We start from the raw sequence: 19210 nt of genomic DNA, 5'->3' as shown, positions 1-19210 counted from the left end.
AACTACTGGAACAAGTGTCTTTGGGAACAGAAAGCTATTTTTGGAATTCAAAATGCAGTAAATGATCCAATTATTACAAATTTACTTTCTTCGGCTAACGATGTAATCAAAAAGGCCACCGCTGATTTACAGGAGGCTTACAAACATTCTAAAACTGCAACAGCAAATTATTAAGCAGGATATGCTTAATGCCCTCATGCAGGAGCAGCAAAAGTATGGGCGTAAGGCAATTGCTCAATTTGTTGGTGTTTTGGTGCGTCACGAAGCCAAAGAGTCTGACTCATGGATGACCGAAGTGCTAAAGTTCATCTACAACTACTGCTCTTCTACCGATCCTAAGCAAAGCGAGCTAGGTTCGTCTTCATTTGCTATTTTGGCTGATGCGGCCCCTGATAAATTTTTGCTGCATATGGAATCGGTTTCATATTGGAACGGAATGTTCACTGCTGCATTGGTGGCCATCGAAACAACTGACAACTTAGCTACACCGTTACTTCTAACATTCTTACTGGTATGACTTCTTTGGTGCAGTTCACATTGGGCCACAACACAACCGAACAAACGTTACAGAAGTAAATACCGTTAATTGTTAAATCCCTTCAAGCATTTGCTGTGCAGCCTGAGGTCGATCACTTCGTTTATATTTTTGATATTCTCGAGAGTATGGCAGATTTTAATGCTAAATTGCTGAACAATTATAAAAAAATGTTGTTGGAGTTCTGCTTGGAGGCAGCAAGTAATGCCCTATTTGATAGCGATGTGCGCATTAAAGCCGTGGCTTACGTTGGCTGGTGCGCCTTAAGATAAAATTGATTATCAAACAAAAGTTGATCGAGCTCATTATTCGAGTTGTTTTCAATTTGATGGCAACTGAACCCGAAAACGAAGACGATGATGAAGAATACTTTTTGGGTGAAGACAGCTCGAATCCGTTGACAACGGCTACTCAAACAATGGATCTGATTGCGTTGAGCGTGCCACCAGAAAAATTGGTTCCGCCCTTATTGCATCTTTTTAGCTCGCCTGGCAGGAGCAGAACCCACTGCCACATCTTGCTGCCTACTTAAGGATGGCCGTTATAGCCGAAGGATTCTCGGATTCTATTTGCAACAAATATCTCGAAACCATGCTCAATATTGTTAAAGTCGGATCCCCGACCTAATACTTTTACGCGATGCCGCTTTCTTTGCGCTGGTGCAATTCTCCGAACATTTACAACCAGACATCACCAAATTCTACCAATACTCTTTGAAGTTTTGCATCTGCAATGAATTTCGAAGCGGCGGCACTGAATCCAAACACATTGATTGTAGGTTCTATACGCTAGAAACGTTTTGCGATAATTTAGAAGACGAATTGGTGCCACATCTGCCGGCGCAGTTGGTGAATCCCAACAATTCGGTTCGGGTGCGTAAAATGGCTTTTAGTACCATTTCAGCTGCCGCGAATGACACAAAAAGAATATGTTACCTTATTTCCCATGCTTAATCACAATTTTGCAATCATATTTGGCGCCAACAGAAAACGAGGATATTATCAATCAGCGTCCACAGGTCGTCGACGCTCAGGCTGCCTTGACACGCACGATCGGCAAGCAAAACTTGAGGCCTTTGGCCACTGATACCATGACGTTCGGTTTGAATTTACTCGAGAAGGCTGAGCATCTCGATGTACGTCGTGCTCTTTACAATTTGACTGCCTTATTGGCTGAGGTGGTAAATGAGGAGATGGCCTTCGGCAGAGGAGGACGATGAAAACGAAGATGATATCAATATTGAAAACTCGGATGGGAAAGATGATGATTTGGACAACATTGCGGGATACAGTGTTGAAAATTCATTTAGATAAAAAAGAGGAGGTCATTTTAGCATTGAAGGAATTTGCATACTGGAGTCGCTTTCATCCCGCACTTGGAGAAATCTTATCAAAATGTTTACAAGATGATCGATTGTGATGCATAATTTGACCCAATTTGGGTATCATAATTGTAATATCATTGTAAACGCCTTGCAAATCTTGTAGTTTGTATAGAGCCACACTGAAAGATTTCAATGCGTCAATTGACACCTTACGTATATCTTCCTATGGATGATCGATCATCTTGTAAACATTTTGATAAGATTTCTCCAAGTAAGGGATGAAAGCGACTCCGGTATGCACGGTAAATTTCTTCAATGCTAAAAGGGCCTCCCCTTTTTCATCTCAATATGAATTTTCAACACAGTATCCCGCAATGTGGTTCAAATCATCATCCTCCCCATCCGAGTTTTCACTCTGCTGGCGGTTTTACCGACTGCGCTTATGTTAATATAATATATTCGGATATAATTATATATATCAATATATAGGTGAATTTTTATTTATAAGATTTATCGGTAAATACAATTTGCGTATTGTTTGCTGATTGAATGTATATGTATGTATGTTTGTATTTTTGTCTTTTTGCTGTAGATTCTAGCTTTAATTGTTATTGTGTTACGTAAACCTGCTCTTTGCTATATTAAGCCTAAGGGGTACTGCCGGAAATTCGTTGCAAGTAAAAACTTTAACTTTTATTTTTATACTCTCGCAACCTGTTGCTACAGATTATAGTAGCTTTGTTCACCTAACGGTTGTTTATATCACCTTAAACTAATCGATTTAGATATAGGGTTATATAAATTTATATAAATGATCAGGATGAAGAGACGAGTTGAAATCCGGGTGACTGTCTGTCCGTCCGTCCGTCCGTGCAAGCTCTAACTTGAGTAAAAATTGAGATATCTTTATGAAACTTGGTAGACATGTTTCTTGGTACCGTGAGACGGTTAGTATTGCAGATGGGCGTAATCGGATTACTGCCACGCCCACAAAACGCCATTATTCAAAAGCAAATAAATTGCCATAACTAGGCTCCACAACAAGATACAATACTCTTATTTAATATACAGGATCACAATAAGGAGGGGCATCTGCAGTTAAATTTTTTTTAAGTGGGCGTGGTCCCGCCCCTACTAGGTTTAATGTGCATATCTCTTAAACCGATAATGCTATAATAACAGAATGCACTGGAAGCAAATGTTTTTAGAACCTCTACCTACAGTATGAATATAGTTGAAATCGGTATAACGGTACTGTTAAAAAATACTAAAAGCGCGCTATTACAAGTACTAAAAACGCCAGAGACATTAAATTTTACATCTGGGATGGTATGAGATGACTTTAGAGGAACCGCGTTCAAAATTAGAGGGTGGGAGTGGCACCGCCCACTTTTAGGTGAAAACCCATATCTTGAGATCTGCTTAACCAATTTCAACCAAATTCGGTACATAACGTTTGTTTTATATTTCTATGTTATAGTGCGAAAATGAGCGAAATCGGATTACAACCACGCCTATTTCCCATATAACACCATTTTCAATTCCATCTGATTCATTCACTTTCCACCATGCATATCAAGCAACAATGATTATATCGGGGTAAAACTATTTTGTTTGAATAATACGTAAGTATGCAAACTTGTGACCAAAAATTGTCTAAATCGAACCAAAACTTTTCAAGCCCCTAAGTAAAAATATGTGGACCCCAGTGCCTATAGTTGACCTTCTACCGAAAATATCAGTCAATCCACAAAGAAATATCAAACGAGTATACCATTTGACTTTGCGAGAGTATAAAATGTTACATCCGAACTAAGCCCTTCCTTACTTGTTTATTTTGGGGTTGTTGTGTGCTAATTGATTAATAAGAAATATTTTAAATTAATTGAATATAAAGATTATACCGAAGAAAGTGTAGAAAGAAAATTATATAAGTCACATTGATTCACTTGCTTGTATAGCTGCTAGTATTCACCCTAAATGGTTAACTGATAAAAATGCCATTAATTTTCGTAGGGAAGATTGGTTGAGCCCTCCTAATGAACCAATAATTTTGAAGCAACAATTATGAATACAATAAAGTTGGTTTGTGTAAGATAAGAAATTTACATAAGAGGTGCAATTTTGGTGAGATGGAAGTTAGTGTATTTATTCAGAAGAGCCCTTCTATTACATTAGGAAATCAGAAATGGAAGAGTGCTGCACCACTTTTTAATAATAGTGATGAGATAATTATTGTATTGGTTTGCAACTATGTAATTGAGGATTTCACTCATAGATGGCTCCAGTTGAATTTTTGGTTTGCTGGCTTAGCCCAAATGTAAAACACATTTTGTTTTTTGATAGTTGGTAATTCAGCTGTCAATTAGTAAAAAAAAGTTTGATCGGTTGCGTAGTTTTCGTTTGGCGTTCGTTGATAAAGGTAAGATCAAAAGGAACATTTTCGTCATATTTTGCGTTTTTATTTTCGCAAACGGAAAAACGCACCACAAGCTCCCACAAAGTTATGTGCTGTTTATGGCGACGCAGCCATAAAAGAACGGCAGTGTCAAAATTGGTTTGCCAAATTTCGTTCTGGTAATTTTTCACACAAAGATGAAAAACTCTCTGGTCGTCCAGTTGAAGTTGATGACGACCTAATCAAAGCAATAATCGATTCGGATCGTCACAGTATAACACGTGAGGTTGCAAAGAAGTTTCAGGTTTCGCGAACTGAAAGAAGCGCATTTAACGCAACGCATTAACAGCTGCGATTTGTTAAAGAAACTTAATGAAAATTATCCATTTTTAAAACGAATGATAACTGGCGGTGAAAAATGAATTGTTTACAACAATATCGAGCCGAAAAGATCGTGGAGCAGGCCAGGTGAACCAGCCAAGGCCATACACATCTTTGGTCACTCGGCAAAAATTATTGCAGCTTGGATGGGATGTTTTGCCACATCCACCTTGAATGGTAAAAATTTCAATAATCATGATGATGTCAAATCGTACCTGATTCAGTTATTTGCAAATAAAAACCAGAAGTTTTATGAACGTGGGATTATGATGCTGCCTGAAAGATGGAAAAGGTCATTGACAAAATGTTGAAATCTTAGTTGCTAACCCAAAATATACAAATGTAAGCGCATAAGTTAAGGCAATCAATAAATTGTTAATATAATATATATATATATACATATATATGTAAATACAAGTATTATATAAGTACATATGTATATAAGTATATTCACCCGATTTTTTAATTTTTTATGTATTGGTTTTTTGAAATTTTCCGTTAAAGTTAGGAAAAATATAAGTATATAATACTCAAATTTTTAATTTTTATATTTTCCTTCAATGTTTCCATACGCGTGTTTTCAACCTTATAAAACGGATTTTCATAGTTTTAACGGTATACAGGTTTTACAAACATACATACATAATTAATAAAAAAAACTTAAAACGATAGACTTACATTGTCTCGCCTCAAGGGGGTTTTCCCTTTTTTTGCTTAACGCCTGCTGTTCCGATGCCTGTAGTGCAGCTCTCTCTGCGTTTTTGCTGCCGTATATATTGTGTATTTTGTTGTGAATCTCGCTCCCGTGTTTGATTAATTATGTCTTTTTTATACTCTCGCAACCTGTTGCTACAGAGTATAATAGTTTTGTTCACCTAACGGTTGTTTGTATCACCTAAAACTAATCGAGTTAGATATAGGGTTATATATATATAAATGATCAGGATGAAGAGACGAGTTGAAATCCGGCTGACTACCTGTCCGTTTGTCCGTCCGTCCGTCCGTCCGTGCAAGTTCTAGCTTGAGTAAAAATTGAGATATCTTTATGAAACTTGATAGACATGTTTCTTGGTAGCGTGAGACCGTTGGTATTGCAGATGGGCCCAATCGGACCACTGCCACGCCCACAAAACGCCATTATTCAAAAACAAATAAATTGCCATAACTAAGCTCCACATCAAGATACAAGACTCTTATTTGGTATACAGGATCACAATAGCAAGGGGCATCTGCAGTTAAAATTTTTTTTTAAAGTGACCTAGTCCCGCCCCTAATAGGATTAATGTGCATATCTCCGAAACCGCTAATGCTATAATAACAAAATTCACTGGAAGCAAATGTTTTTAGAACCTCTACATACAGTGAGAAAATAGGTGAAATCGGGTGACAACTCCGCCCACTCCCCATATAACGGTACTGTTAAAAAATACTAAAAGCGCGATAAGCCAAGCACTACACTCGCCACAGACGTTAAATTTTATCTCTGGGATGGTATGAGATGACTTCATGGGAACCGCGTTCAAAATTAGTCATTGAGCGTGGCACCGCCCACTTTTAGGTAAAAACCCATATATTGGGATCTGCTTAACCAATTTTATCAAATTCGGTGCACAACGTTCATATTTCTATGTTATAGTGCGAAAATGAGCGAAATCGGACTACAACCACGTATATTTCCCATATAATACCATTTTCAATTCCATCTGATTCTTTCACTTTCCAATATGCATATCAAGCAACAATGATTATATCGGGGTAAAACTTTGCGTGAATAATACGTTTAAAGTATGCCACCTTGTGACCAAAAATTGTCTAAATCGAAGCAAAACTCTTCAAGCCCCTAAATACTAAATATGTGGACCCCAGTGCCTATAATTGACCTTCTAGCGAAAATATCAGTCAATCCACAAAGAAATCTCAAGCGAGTATACCATTTGACTTTGCGAGAGTATAAAATGTTCGGTTACATCCGAACTTAGCCCTTCCTTACTTGTTTTTGTATATTTTTGGGTTTCGCGGCGAGTTTTTGGTTTTTGGCACATTTAATATGTTTTGCCGCTTTTCTACTTTCATGTTATATATAATATGTATGTGTATGTGTTCGAACATATCTTCGGTCACTCAACTCACAAATTCACCTGCCTATGTAGGTATGTATGTATATATATAGAGGTACATATATTTTCTCTCTATATATATATATATATATATATATATATATATATATTTATATATCTCTTTATATAACACTGCACTTTTTTATCCAATAACTGTCACTGCACCGTTTTGGTTTTTTGTTTTCACTGAATGTTCACTTCTTGGCACCGCACCTTTACCACTGCACCTGTTTTGTTTTTTCCAATAAATGCGCCTATGTTTTATTCACTGTTTGTTAATTTTTTGCCACATTATTTTTTATTCATGTTGTTATTTTTTGTTCACGTTGTTTAATTATTATTTTTTTTAGTTCCGTTCACTAGGACTCGAAGGAGCATAAATAACCAAGTAATTTTGGGAAAGTGGGTGCTCGAACCGAAAGATGTTCTCTCGTACGCGAATTGATGCTATAAAGAAGCGTACGGGATCCTTTTGTGGTCCCTTATATATCTATTGATGGCTTTATGGTAGTGTGATCGTGGCGATGTTGTATATGTTGCGTGTTGGTGCATGGTGTAGTGATGTGAAATGTATGGTAAGTAGGTGTGGTGATGTGGATGTGAATTGATGTGATGAATGAATAATAACCAAGTACAAAATTAATTTTGATTTAATTCACCGCAAGTAAAATTAGTTGATAAAAACGAAGTGAATTTAGAGAAGGCGGGTGCTCGAATCAAAAGATCTTCCGTCGCTGGTCGCCTGGTTTCAAGATATTAGTTGCAAATAGCCTCCGAGCATCCTTCGGCTATAGCGGAAATGCTTAAGTAGGCAGCACGACGTGGCAGTGGGTCCTGACCCTGCAAGGCGGGCTAAAAAGTTGCAATAATGGCAGAATCAAGACGCACCAACCAGCCAACGTAAGCCACAGCGCTATCAAATAGGGCATTACTTGCTGCTTCCAAGCAGAACTCCAACAACATTTTAATGTGATTGTTCAGCAATTTAGCATTCAAATCTGCCATACTCTTGAAAATTTCAAAAACATAAACAAATTGATCGACCTCAGGCTGCAAAGCAAATGCTTGAAGAAATTTAAGAATTAACGGTATGGACTTCTGCAGCGTTTGTTCGGCTGTGTTGTGACCCAATGTGAACGGCACCAAATAAGTCATGCCAGTTACAATGTTGAAAACCATAAGTAACCAAGTATATTGCCAGCACCATCTACGATAGCCTCATCGTATTCGCTAAAGCTCAACCTTTGGAAAAGAGATTTGCTTCAACTATTTCTAAAGATCACCCAAACTTACAAGTGCAGACAACACAACAGAAACTTGTTCGTCATCATGCACAATTTGACCCAACTTGGGTATTTAAATTGTAATAGCAATTGTTAATAGCATCCAAATCATCATCCTTCCGATCCGAGTTTTCAATATTGATATCATCTTCGTTTTCATCGGCCTCCTCTGCTGGCGCTGATACTCCATCTTCGTCTTTAAATTCTGGTACTAGTAGGAGTATAGAATCAAACATGCGTTCAATCACCTTCGGGAAAACGGAGGCCATCTCCTCATTTACCACCTCAGCCAATAAGGCAATCAAATATAAAGAGTACGACGTACATTGAGATCCTCAGCCTTCCCGAGTAAATTCAAAGCGAACGTCATGGTATCTGTGGCGAACGGCATGAAGCTTTGCTTGCCGATCTTGCGAGCCAAGACAGCCTGAGTGTTGATAGCCTATGGATGCAGACTGATAAAACCCTCGTTTTCTGTTGGAGCCAAATATGATTGCATACGAACCGAATTGTTGTGATTCAGAGCTTCGAATAAAATTTTAATAAGCACCGGCAGATATGGCCTCATTTCGTTTTCCAAGTTATCACAAAACGTTTCTAGCGCATACAACATACGATCAATGTGTTTGGAGCGCCGCCGCTTCGAAATTCATTGCAGAGCTGATGCAAAAATTCGCAGAGTATAGGTATATTTTGTGGTGCGAATTTGGTGATTTCTGATTGTAAACGTTCGGAGAATTGTCCCAGCGCATAGAAGGCGACATTACGTACAAGTATTAGTTCAGTGATGCCTACTTTAACAATATTCAGCATGGTTTCGAGATATTTGTTGCAAATAGTCTCGGAGAATCCTTCGACTACAACGGCCATCCTTAAGTAGGCAGCACGACGTCGTAGTGGGTCTTGATCCATCAAGGCGGGCTCCAAAAGTTGCACGCCCAATGCAAGCAGATCCATTGTTGTTGTCTTCACCCAAAAGTTATTCTTCATCATCATCTTCGCCTTCGGGTTCAGTTGTCATCAAATTGAAAATCACTCGAAATATTGGCTCGATCAACTTGTTTTTGATAATCAATTTTTCTTAAGTCGCACCTACCAGCCAGCGATGCTTGATGGGATTTAACAATTAACGGTATGGACTTCTGCAACGTTTGTTCGGCTCTTGTTCCCAGTTGCTTCGGTGGCCACCAGTGCAGCAGTGAACATTTCACAAATCGACTTCATATGCTGCAAAAATTTATCCGGTGCCGCAGCAGCCAAAATAGCAACTGTAGAACCTAGCTCGCATTGCTTAAGATCGGATCGTTATCCGAAGAAATTTGTAATAATTTGGATCATTTCATACATTTTGGATTCTAAAAATTGATTTCTGTTTACAAAGACTCTTATTCCAGGTTTTTTTCGCTCTTTTCGCTAAAATTACACTTAACACTTCCCACAGGTGAAATTTTAATTGCTGACTAATATTATTTCACATTTCCTGTTTTTCAATCGAAGTTGCACTAATTCAAAGAATTAGCGCAACAGCTAAATTATTGGTTACCAACCAACTGCACGCGCATCCGGTAGAATGCTAAGTGCTGATGTCAGCGTCTAGAACAATAGGAAGAGGCAAGTTGTTGTTGCCTTCTGCAACTAAATTCAAGTTATATTAATTTAATATTTCAATTAGTAAATTCAGTCTCATTTCTGCCGTGAAATCGGTTCGGTTGCGCGTAATTACAAAAATTACAAATTACGCTATTTGGCGCCCGATCAAAAAGAAATTACACGGTTAATAAAATTTTAATCTAAAAAAGTGCTACTACAAGAATAATAGTGCCACAAAGTTATTAAAATTTAAGTCTAAAAAAGTGCTACTACAAGAATAATAGTGCCACAAAGTTACTAAAATTTAAGTCTAAAAAAGTGCTACTACAAGAATAATAGTGCCACAAAATTAATAAAACTTAAGTCTAAAAAAGTGCCACTACAAAAATAGTAGTGCCACAAAATTAATAAAACTTAAGTCTAAAAAAAGTGCCACTATAAATAATAGTGCTACAAATAATTAAAAATCAACTTTAAAAAGTGCCACTATATAAATAATAGTGCCACAAATAACTAAAAATCAACTCTAAAAAGTGCCACTATAAATAATAGTGTTACAAATAATTAAAAATCAACTCTAAAAAGTGCCACTATATAAATAATAAAAGTGCCACAAATAACTAAAAATCGACTCCAAAAAGTGCCACTATATAAATAAAAGTGCCACAAATAACTAAAAATCAACTCTAAAAAGTGCCACTATATAAATAATAAAAGTGCCACAAATAACTAAAAATCGACTCTAAAAAGTGCCACTATATAAATAAAAGTGCCACAAATAACTAAAAATCAACTCTAAAAAGTGCCACTATATAAATAATAAAAGTGCCACAAATAACTAAAAATCGACTCTAAAATGTGCCACTATATAAATAATAGTGCCACAAATAACTAAAAATCGACTCTAAAAAGTGCCACTATATAAATCATAAAAGTGCCACAAATAACTAAAAATCGACTCTAAAAAGTGCCACTATATAAATAATAGTCCCACAAATAACTAAAAATCAATTCTAAAAAGTGCCACTATATAAATAATAGTGCCACAAATAACTAAAAATCGACTCTAAAAAGTGCCACTATATAAATAATAAAAGTGCCACAAATAACTAAAAATCGACTCCAAAAAGTGCCACTATATAAATAAAAGTGCCACAAATAACTAAAAATCAACTCTAAAAAGTGCCACTATATAAATAATAGTGCCACAAATTACTAAAAATCGACTCTAAAAAGTGCCACTATATAAATAATAAAAGTGCCACAAATAACTAAAAATCGACTCTAAAAAGTGCCACTATATAAATAAAAGTGCCACAAATAACTAAAAATCAACTCTAAAAAGTGCCACTATATAAATAAAAGTGCCACAAATAACTAAAAATCGACTCTAAAAAGTGCCACTATATAAATAATAAAAGTGCCACAAATAACTAAAAATCGACTCTAAAAAGTGCCACTATATAAATAAAAGTGCCACAAATAACTAAAAATCAACTCTAAAAAGTGCCACTATATAAATAATAAAAGTGCCACAAATAACTAAAAATCGACTCTAAAAAGTGCCACTATATAAATAATAGTGCTACAAATAACTAAAAATCAACCAGCCGAATTCAACTCTTGGAAGAAAAGCGTAGAAAGGATTCTCCACATTTACGAACACACAAGAGGAACACCAAGATACTTCGGAATATTAAACGTTATAAGAAATAAGATTGTAGGTAGCGCTGACATCGCGCTTGAATCATACAATACGCCACTAGATTGGAGGGCAATTTCAATGTGTCTCACAACACATTACGCGGACAAAAGAATACCAAATGACAGGTCTGATTCAGGGCAGAAACTCCGTGCAGGACTTTTACCAAAAAGTATATTCCCACCTTTCATTAATCTTAAACAAAATCGGATGCATGGAAGTGAGCCAGGAATCCATTAGACTCCTTACGGAAACGTACAGGATAAAAGCCCTAGACACATTGGTTCGAGGCCTTAACGGCGACCTACCACGTTTATTAGGAATGAGGGAACCCAAAGACCTTACAGAGGCGCTTCATTTGTGCTTAAAATTGGAAAACCAAAAATTTAGGAGTGCTCACGCTAACCAACAGAACGGATTCAACAATTACAACTTTAGACCACCACTGCCACCTCGAAATTATCCGAAAGCACCACAGTTCTATCCGGAACTTGCACATTTACCACAACCTCAACAACGATTTATGTCTTAGCAAGTAGCTCAAAGACCACAACTACACCCTCAAAGACCAAATATTTTCAACAGACCACAATATCAACATGGACCGAACCAACCAACAGGATTATACCAATACCCACAGGGATACCACAATTATAATCAGCAGCAGACACAGAGAAATCAATACTATAACCCACCTCCTAGGCCTATAGCCCAGAAGCCACAACCAAAACCGGAGCCGATGGACATTGACCCTAGCATTAGGACAAATGCCATCAACTATGCAAATAGACCCAACTTCAAATACGCTGGGAAAAGACGATTCAAACCTAACAAACCCGCCTATGAAAGCCCATAGAAATTTCCATTTAAGCGCTAGTCCAGAAGAAGCCGAAACTTCGTTCGACAATAAAGATAATACTCCACCTATCACCTACGAACAATACGAAGTCGAAAATCCCAATTATTATCCCTATAACTACGAAAATGCAGATTTTACTGAGATTTATTTTTTAGAATAAGAAACTCTTCGTTACCCTATTTTAACTGCAGGACGAAGAGTGGACAAATTTTAAAAATTTTGGTCGACACTGGGTCAAACAAAAACTACATACAACCCCAACTAGCAAAGAAGAAAATTCAAAATAACAACATTTTTTTTGCAAATTCAGTAGGGGGAAAAATAGAAATTTACGTATGTAAATCTTTTTAACTTGCCAAATATCAACTTAAAATTCTATCTTTTGCCATCCCTCGTGTCATTCCATGCAATACTAGGTAATGACAGTTTGAAGGAATTGTCAGCCATACGAAACGAACACATGAACAATTTTCAAAAACAAGCAATGAGCTCAATAGTGCATCAAAATAATGACCTTTTTTCTGACCCCTATGAGAAATTAACTTATACCACCAAAGTTGTCGCGTCTATTAGGACGAACTCAAACGAACCAGTTTACACAAAATATTACCCTTATCCCAGTCCTTAAAAGGAGAAGTCGAAAAACAAATTCAGAAATTATTAGACGATGGCATAATAAGACCTTCACGGTCCCCGTATAACTCACCCATATGGATAGTCCCAAAAAAACAAGATGCTTCCCTCGAAAAAAAATACAGACTGGTAATAAATTACAGGAAACTTAACTCAACCACAATAGCCGACCGTTACCCAATCCCCGACGTAAACGAAGTCCTATCCCAACTAGGTAAAAACAGCCTATTTTCAGTTATAGATCTGAAAAGCGGTTTCCATCAGATTCCGCTGAAAGAATCTGACATCGAGAAAACTGCTTTCTCAGTGAAAAATGGCAAATACGAATTTACACGTTTGCCTTTCGGTCTCAAAAACGCTCCCGCAATTTTTCAAAGAACTTTAGATGATATCCTAAGAAAACTTATAGGAAAGACCTGTTATGTTTATATAGACGATATAATCATATTCAGCAAGGACGAGGAAACACACGCGCAGAACATCCGTGAAGTTTTTGAAACCTTAAGGGAAGCTAACATGAAAGTACAAATAGACAAGTGCGAATTTTTCAAAAATTTTTCACAAAAGTTCAAGCAATAGTAGACTTTCCAAGCCCAAAAACACTAAAAGATTTGAGATCATTTCTTGGTCTCTCTGGTTATTACAGAAGATTCATAAAAGATTATGCCAAAATAACCGAACCCCTCACTAATCTCCTGAGAGGAGAAGCAGGAAGAATTTCTAAAAACCAATCAAAAAATAGGCTCATCCAATTGAACAAGGAAGCCATCGAAGCTTTCAATCAAGTAAAAAATTCAAGGACTTAAACACAATCGAACAACAGGAACATCAAATTTTAGTCGAACATAAAAGAGCACATAGGAACGCAATAGAGAACAAAAAACAAATTATTCAAAAATTTTATTTCCCACAAAAGCAGTCAAAAATTAACAAAATCGTGAAACAGTGTAAAATTTGTGCAGAAAATAAATACGATAAGCACCCTAATAAACCAGAAATACGAAAAACACCTATTCCAGAGTACCCAGGACAAATCGTCCACATTGACATTTTCATAGCAGAAAAAAATCTAGTGCTAACAGCCATAGATAAATATTCAAAATACGCACAAGCGAGAGTTATTAAATCAAAATCAACAGAAAACATTCGTGAACCACTAAGGCAAATTCTCTTTACATTTGGAATACCCCAAATGATTATAATTGACAACGAAAAATCCCTCAATTCGCACTCAATAGCTTTCATGGTCGAGGACCAGTTAAGAATAAAAATTTACAAAACCCCACCACACACTCATTCTGCAAATGGACAGGTTGAACGCTTCCATTCAACCCTTGCAGAAATTCTAAGATGTTTAAAAAACGAAAAAATAGACAGGACCTTTGAGGAATTGCTTGACAGAGCCGTTTATGAATACAACTTCTCAATCCACTCTACAACTGGACTGAAACCAATAGAGAACTTTTTTGGACGCAAAGTCTACATTAACCCCGAACAGTATGAAGCAACTAGACAAAATAATATACAAAGACTAAAACTGAAGCAGGAAAAAGACTTAGAACACCATAACAAAAACAAGACACCCTGTAAGAACTACAAATCTGGACAGACCATCTACGTAAAAATTAACAAGAGATATGAAACAAAGCTTACACCTCGCTACAAAAAAGAAATAGTCAAAGAAAATAACTCATCAACAGTCCTAACAGAATCGGGTAAAGTGGTTCAAAAAAGCCTAATAAAATAAAAAAATTAACAAAAGAAAACAAAAAAAGAAAAAAATAATAACAATAATTTTTGATTCCATTTTTTAAAACAATTCAACATTTTTTTTTCCATTTTTCCTTTCGAAGCAAAAAAGGGGAAAAGAAATATGAAATAAGCATAACGTAGAAAGTAAGAAAAAATAGTCAAAATAATGAATATTGCACATTATTGTATTATTTTTACTATGAAATTTTTAGATTGATTGCGATCATAACGATAACCTCAGCAAACGTACAACTTCTGGACTACTCCTCAGCAAAAGATCATTAGATTTTATAGGATCCGCATGGAAATGGATCGCGGGAAATCCGGACCATAGCGACTTTAATATAATAGTCGAGAAAATAAATAACGTTTTAGAGAATAATAATAGGCAAGTAATAATAAATAAATTAACCAATGAAAAAATTAATGAGGTAATAGAGAATACTAATAAAATATCTAAACTAGTTCAAGAAAAGAAAGAAATTGATAATGAATTACTACTAGAAACAAAGTTTAAACTAGAAACAATAAAAGAAGAATTAATAAACATTGTTTATGCTACTCATTGGGCAAAATCAAACATAATAAATTCGTATATTCTATCTGATAAAGAAATGGAAATAACAAGGAAATTCTTAGAAGATGAAAATATTCCTTTTATAAATATTGACGAAGCACTAGAATTCGCCGATATAAAAATCGCCTCTAATAAAGAGAGCTTAATTTACATAATAAACTTACCTAAAACAAGAATAGAAGATTGCAAATCATTAGAAATTAGGCCAATAAAGAAAGGAAAATTCATAAATAAAATCGAATATGAATCTATACTAGTATGTAAGAACGAAGTATATGGAAAAACTAAAAATTGTAAATCATATAATAATTTATCAATATGTTCAAAAGATTCAGTAGAAAATATTACAAACGGTAAATATAATAGAAGAAATGTCAAATGATTTAATCTTTTTAAACCAATACCAAGGTTTTGTTAAATTCGAAAATAAAAGTATAGAAATTAATGGAACATACTTAATAAAACATGTTAATACAACTATAGAAGTAGGTAATAAGTTTTACTTTTCTAAAGACATAACAGGGAAAAAACCCTTGCCTGCTATTTTACAGCCTATGGCCGAACATAAGAAAATTGAAGAAATGTTATCATTAAAGTCAATTAAAGAGTTGCAAACAAATGAACTAAGAGAACTAGGAATATTAAAAAACCGTAATCAATTATATTTCGCTATTAATGTAATCTCCATAGGAATTATTATAGTAGTTATTATTAGTACAATGTTAAAATTAAGATTTTTACGAAAAATAAATAAAGAGAAATTACCCAACCGAAACACGATAGAAATAGGAGTAGAAGACGTACCAAAATTTTACGTTAACTCATCGATCGAGGACGCTCGATTTTAAGGGCGGAGGAGTTAACACATAATAAATTACCTATCATTTTGCCTTTGCTTTAAAATTACATACTTACATATTTTCGGCAATCGCCACAATAACTTGCTTACCTTTTGTTTCCGCTGAAATATAACAAATTACATATTTAGATTCTTACTCCGCAATAAAAATTCCCACAGGTGAAATTTTAATTGCTGACTAATATTATTTCACATTTCCTGTTTTTCAATCGAAGTTGCACTAATTCAAAGAATTAGCGCAACAGCTAAATTATTGGTTACCAACCAACTGCACGCGCATCCGGTAGAATGCTAAGTGCTGATGTCAGCGTCTAGAACAATAGGAAGAGGCAAGTTGTTGTTGCCTTCTGCAACTAAATTCAAGTTATATTAATTTAATATTTCAATTAGTAAATTCAGTCTCATTTCTGCCGTGAAATCGGTTCTGTTGCGCGTAATTACAAAAATTACAAATTACGCTATTTTGTACACTCATTGTTTCATTGGAAATCTCCGTTGCCCTGGACAACCAATGGCCGAAGCTCACGTTTTTTGTTTTCTTGTCAAAGAGTCACTGTGTCGAAGGACTGACGCGACGACAAAGCGTCACAACATTGTGCCGAAAAAAAATAACGAACGGCCGCCGATTGCCACCGATTCTTGCCGCTCTAACAGTTTTGCCTACAAACTATCGTAAATATGTATGTTTCTGTATGAGCATGCATACATATTGACGCAGATTTCTGTCAGACACGGAAAAATATTTTAAATCGTCAAAAGCTTTGTTGCCAGTTTTGTCAATTTTTTCTGTGTTTTGTGGGCTTGCGTGGTTGCAACTTTTCCCTGCTAGAGGGAATATCAGAAATTTGTTCAATTTATGATTTTTAGCTTTTGCCATCGTCGTGAAAAGACGCTTGTTGGCAAAAGCATGCTCGGGGGGATGTGCGGGTATCTGTTTTAATGAATGAAGCGAGGTTGCTTGTTAAAAGTACGCCTGCGTTCATGAATGAAAATGTTGTTGTTGTATATTTTACTATAAATTTGGGATTCGGCTGTTTGGCTGACATATTGACTTGTCATGATTATTGTTTTTGTAGAACAATGTTTGTAGTTTTTGCGGGGGACATATATACATATGTACGCATAGACATACATATGTAGGTTGGTTTGTGTATACACTATTTGTTCGGCAATGTCATTTATACATACATATGTATATGTGTGTACATATAAATCAATGCGCGAACATATATTGTGTTGATATATGATAAAATTATGATTTGAATTTCTGAATCCGCACATTCAAATGTGCATGTGCAGATATACATACATATGACTATATAAGATTTATTTGATAAAAGATGTATGTATATGTTGTAATAAATTTAATCACTATTAGTAACAATTATAATACAAAATATTTATTAAGAATGTATATTATGTAATAACTAAATAAAATTATTAAATGACCAAATTGACTATAAATATTATTTTGAAAATTTCAATATTTAATTAGAATGTTATCACTTTAGCATGTTTTCATAAAAATTTCGCATATTCATATCAATAAATATGATTGCATAGGTATAAGCGTATAAAAATATAAACCAAAAGAGAAACATGCGGCTGTAAAATCAATGCAAGTCCTGAGCATAATTTTTATTCAATGCTCAGCTCTGTTCACGCGCCACTGTTAAAATTTCTCCTTCCGAGCCGACTGTGGTGAAATCTGGTTCTAAGTTCTCTGCTTACACATCTCCTTGAGCAGGCGTTTGCCAACAAGCGTCTTTTTGCGACGATGGCATAAGCTAGAAATCATAAATTTAACATATTTTTGATGTTCGCTATAGAAAGGAAAAGTGAGAACCCTGCAACACAGAAAACAATGACAAAAGTGGCAACAAAGCTTTTGTCGATTTAAAATATTTCACAATTCTAAAATATTTTTCCGTGGCAGACAAAAATCTTCGTCAATATGTATACATGTTCATATAAAAACATACATACCTACAAGCGATGACAATCGGCGAGCGTTCGTTTATTTTTCGGCACATCTCGGATTCTCTACCAACAACACAATGTTGTGACGCTTTGTCGTCGCGTCAGTCCTTCGACAGATTGACTCTTTGATATAAAAGCAAAAAACGTGTCTACGGAGATTTCACATGAAGAATTGAGTGTACATATATACATACAAATACATACAAATGTGCAAACGACAAAATATATGTAAGTACATATTTACGTACATAATTACTTTTACACATGCATTTGAAAAGAAAAATTGAAGCATGAATGGAAATGCCGACGGCAAAACACAATTCTGTACTTTTGTGACTCCATAATGGTGTCAAGTAAATGAATGATTTTAAGAAATATATCAAAATATTAATAATAATAATAACTCACAATAAAATAAAAATTAATTAACATAAAATAATTTAAAAATAATAATAAATAATAGTTCAATAAAAGGGAATATATTTCAAATTTCAAATTGCATATCAATATTCCCAGTTTTGCATATATACACATTATATTCTCTTCAATATTCGCCGTTTGGTTATGTTAAGAGAGCGTATGTTTACAGATTCACCGCTGTTATAAAAGCGAGAAATGTTATTTGTTTCTCGTGCAAGTGTGGTGAACTCCTTGATAAATTCCTACAAATTGTTCCCTGTCGAACCTGCACCTTCTCGTTGTTCTAAGTTCTCTGGTTCTAAGTTCTCTGACTCGCCAACATTAGTGCATTTCACCACAAACAAATTATAAGCTGATTTCACCAGAATTTTACCCCTGGGGAGCGCAAATAGCAGAATTGAGCATTTTGAATGTTAAATGGAAAAATAATGCTAAATTCAATGTTAAGAAATGTACGCTTACAGATTCGTATATTTACAATGCGCAAACGACTTTGCATATAATTTTAGGATATTCTGCAAATACAGGGCGGCTCACGAATCGTGCTACAAAAATAAACCGTAATAAGTTCCATTTTTAATAATTTTTTTTGTATTGTATAGAAAATTTTAATTTTATTTTATACAATTAATTATTCTTCCATGCTCAGCCACGCATATGCGACACCTAATTAGAAAATCAATGCGGGCTGAAGGGTTGAAGTCGGGATAGCCTCAAATATTACATGTATTTAATGTACTGCTTCAGTTTAGTCAGATCTCTGGGTTTGATTTTGTTCACCTCTTGCTTGACATAACCCG

At 35.3% G+C, this 19210-nt stretch overlaps 1 pseudogene; it reads right to left on the bottom strand.

Moving 5' to 3' along the window:
- Positions 1 to 1899: 1899 nt before the first annotated feature.
- LOC138858278 (importin-4-like) overlaps positions 1900 to 19210 on the bottom strand; it is a 77917-nt pseudogene continuing 60606 nt past the window's right edge.

Source organism: Bactrocera oleae, chromosome Y (genome assembly GCF_042242935.1).
Source record: "Bactrocera oleae isolate idBacOlea1 chromosome Y, idBacOlea1, whole genome shotgun sequence".
NCBI classification, from domain to species: domain Eukaryota; kingdom Metazoa; phylum Arthropoda; class Insecta; order Diptera; family Tephritidae; genus Bactrocera; species Bactrocera oleae.
Note: the sequence above shows the minus strand (reverse complement) of the source record. Positions and strands in the feature narration are given on the sequence as shown.